Consider the following 4489-nt stretch of genomic DNA (forward strand, 5'->3'; position numbering starts at 1 on the left):
TCTTTGTTTTTTATTCATTCATTCTCCTCTCTCCCTCCCTCTCTCTCTCTTTCTCTCTTCATTTATTATGTTTAATGTTTTTTTCCTCTCTCTCTCTCAATACACATGATTTTTAACAAAAACAAGCAAAAGAAAAGGAGAAAAAAAAAACAAAGCAAGAGGGAACAATGCACTCACAGCAAAGGCCCGAGGATTGATTCGGCAGCTCATGTTCACCCTCCGTACACTTCCTCCTCTTCTTCACAAATGCCGACAGCGGCAGTAAGAAGCTTTCCTTCTCTCTCTTTCTCTCTTTCTCTCTCTTTCCCTCCCAAATGCAAGATGCAGTTCGCTCTCCCTTTCACTATCTCTTTCCTTCGTTCATGCAAAATGATGCACTCAGGTTTTAACCCACTTTTTTCACCTGAGTACCATCGCTATTTGCGTCGCATATGTAACGCAAATAGCAACACCGCTAATTTATGTTGGAAATCGTCATCACTATACACTTGTATCCTTGTAGTGTATGACTGAAATCAAAAGAAAGAGACAAGATCAAACTGGATATAAAAGAACACAGATATAGAGTGAATCAAAGGAGTGTAATTGTGTGATTTGAATGCTAATCCAACTTAAAATTGACACATATTTTTCTTTAGAGGATGCAGGTGCAGGACACATACAAAGAGAAAGAGAGATATTCACTTTCAATTTTGAGGATGAATATGCACGAATGCTCAAAAGAACTATGGAAAGAGATGATGTAATAAGTTACAGAATACAACAAGAAACAAATGCAAGCAAAAAAAATGTGGACCTTTGGGTTGATGGGTACATTTATCCACCCGATCCAGTCACTCAAAGGCCACCATAATTTGAAGGGCTTACATCATTTGTAAAGTTTATTTGTGAAGGTAATGAAGGATTGTGTGGATACACATGCAGACTTGTTACACAAGGATTAGCAGGGGTTCATCAAGCCTTGAAAAATATGCAAACACAAGATTACAAGGGAATACGTAATCTTTTATGGAAAAGGATTGATTATTGACTGAGAACGATAGGGAGAACTAGAGCCTACAATAGGCAATGTGTGTCAGTAAAGATACTATGTATGCTAGATATGTGCAGAATATGGAGTTACAGTCTAAAGCTATGGACTTGGAGAAGGAGAATCAAAACATAAAGAGGAAGCTCACAAAAAATTTGGAGATTGGGCCCACTTGAAAGACGAAAAAAGCACATCGGCACATCTGATTAGTTCAACCAATTCACCATATAACCAAAGGAAGTGGACAATATCATAGACGAATATGTGCTCAATCTGCTACAATGAGAAATATGTTCCGTGATGTAGAGAATGATACGATTGCCAAAGTCCTAAACAAGGATATGGTAAAAAATACATTGGAAAATTGTAAATTCATGGACATTGTAGATGGTATTACAAGTGAACATCTTATGGATGTGAGCAACTTGTTTACTTCTATAGATGCTCATGTATTATGTGATAAGGTGGGAATGAGTTTTGAGTCATATAGTATGCTCTGTCAACAATTGGATACAAGTTTTAAGCAATTCTTCAAAATTAAGCGAGTAATTTCTTTGCCAAAACCATTTCATGTGAAGAAGGTTGAAAAACAACTAAATGACAAAGTTTTAGAACTAATTGGTGAGTGAACACATCTATAAAAGATACACATATTGAAGTATGGTTCCAAAGAAGTTGTATTTGTATTGAATGCATCCAACTTTATATTGGATATATGTAGGGTTTAGATTGCTATGGTTAAGTTCTACAATATGTCTATGAAAGAATGTAGAGGCAAGGGTCCTCAAAATTCATGAGAGTGAGATTATTAAGGGGCAAAAACCTGAACACGTGAGTATAAGACTTATGAATCGAGCATTGGATCCCAACATCGATGAAAATCATTCTTTATACATTAGTTGTACAATCAAAGAATGAAATATGGTGGCCTGTAGCATTTGAAGTACCAAAGGAGAACCATGAAGTACTTCAAGTATATTTGGTTTATCAAATGCAACGAATGCAAAATTTTCGTGCATATACTGCATGGAAAACGAGGAAGAAGAAAAAGATGGAAAGAAAGAATGGCTTGCCAAGGTAGGACAACAAGGTGCTACAACAAGTGATCAAAAAGTCATGAGAAAGGGAATGCTAGTTTCATTGGATCCAAACTAGCGCCCTATTTTGGAAATACCACTAACAAGGGTTCACTTTTACACATTGCATTGTTTGTTTAGAATAATTGAGAAGATTGTTGATGTTTACATGTAGTGTAGCAGACCTTGGTACATGCCTTTCCATTAATTTAAATTGTTGAAAACATTAATAAAACATGTAAAAAAGATAAAAATAAATAAATAAGAAATACAAACATAAGAATTACAACTAAATAAATAAATAAATATCAATAAAGTATTATCATCTTAGACCAAAAAATACATGCTGAAAATTGATTTTAAAAAGGCATGATTGCATTTTGGTTTCCTTCGAGGACATGGCTATTACCTTTTAGTGTGTGCATTCATATTAGGGTATATAGACACACCTTGTAGATATCAAAATTTTCATTTCTTTTTAGTACACGAAAAACCACAATAAATTCCTAAAATGAACCTAGTCAATCACATTTTTCATTCATGTTCACGCCCAACACATTGTTAACATAAAATAAAATAAACCCATCGTTCACATTACATATGCTAGTATATGAATATATATGCTTTGCATACAAGATGCAGCCTGTGTCAAAAGCTAATGCTACATACAAGAAGGTAGAACAAGTTCTCTCTAAAGTTAGATTGCACGGGGGCCAAGTAGAAATAAAAAAGGACAATAAAAATTTGGGAAAGAGTAGAAATATCCCTTGTAAACCATGCTTTGTTGGACCCAAGGCTAGGAAGTTTATATCTCCACCTTGAGATGAGGAAGACAATATACTTGTAAAACAATCAAAGAGATATGAAGCATGGAAGAAATTGCACCTTGCTATTCCGGATTGGAGAAATGGGTGAGGAACAAGGATTACAAAGGCAGAAGTGTGGATACACCTAGATAGATTAGCAAATCTCTTACAAAAGTTGAGGTTTAGGGATGATGATGCCAATATATTTAAAGAGATAATTACTAAATTTCATAAGTCCATGGTGGAGGCATGGACTACAAGTAACATAACACACTACATGGTCAGTATTATCACCATTACAAAAAAGTATCATCATGTCGAATTAGTTTGTGTTTCTAATATCTCTTCTTGTGTAGCATTTACTTGAAGCACATGGTCCATACTCTGCATATCAAGGAATTTTGATAGTATGGTCAACTCAAGGCATGGAACGATCTCATTTGTAAGCTCACTGTGCTTTTGAAAAGGCAACTAATAATGGAGATGGCATCAATGATTCCAATTCTATGAGGCAATTATTACAATGGTGGTATATGAGATTAGAGATATGATAGGAGGAAAAAGAAAAGAAGTCCAAAACCTCTCAACCAAAATTTATAAGTAGGGCAGTATAAGAAGTGAGAAAAACAACATATGAAAACATCATAGCTAGACAATGCCATGCAAAATGGATGGCAAACCAAGAGAGAGATGGCAAGAAATGGAGACCTAGATAAAGATAATACTTTTGATTCATTTAGAGTCCAAGAGAGAGCATAGGTACTAAGGATATGACACATCAATACTCCTACCTTTAACATGAGATGTCTTGCAATTTTTGTTTAAAATTTCAAAGGTTTGTCACTATGTTTTTCAAAGTCAATTTTGAACTATATTTTTTAATTATGAAAAATAGATTTCGAAATCCTAAGACAAAGATATGAAAAATCCAAACCTTGGAACATTCACTAGCCTAGACAGAGAAGGGCATGACAGGGATGGTAGAAGAGAGACAGAGAGGCACAAATGGGTTGGAGAAATGAAATGAAATGATAATTTTAAAGTTTATTTACACTACGGTAAATTTAAAATTTTTGTACTTAAGTCAAGTCTCTCCTTTTATTTTTTCCGATTACTTCTCGCTCTACCCTCCACCTTTCTATCCTTGATCATCACAATCATGGCACGTTCCAAGCTTCCTATCGAGAAGGTACTTGCAAAAGCAAGAGCTCAACTCTTCCGAATCTAGTGAGTGTACTGTGAGTGACAAAGGTCCCTTGGTGGCCAACAACAATGGCCCTACTGCAGCTAATAATGGTGGTGCTACTGTGTCCAATAATGGTGGCCCTAGTGTGGTCAATAATGATGGTTCACCATTGCCCAAAAATTATGGTCCACAAGCTCTAGTTGCTCCGCCTCCCACTACTTCTCTAGCTGGTAATACATGTCCTCCAACAGATAAGAAGCAAAGATGGGGACCATGCTGGCCCTAGTGTGGTCAATAATGATGGTTCGCCATTGTCCAACAATGGTGGCCCTAGTGTGGTCAATAATGATGGTTTGCCATTGTCCCTTGGTGGCTGACAATAGTGGCCCTA

Source organism: Lygodium microphyllum, chromosome 27 (genome assembly GCF_053477565.2).
Source record: "Lygodium microphyllum isolate KBCC chromosome 27, Lygodium_microphyllum_v1.1.10, whole genome shotgun sequence".
Classification (NCBI taxonomy): Eukaryota; Viridiplantae; Streptophyta; class Polypodiopsida; order Schizaeales; family Lygodiaceae; genus Lygodium; species Lygodium microphyllum.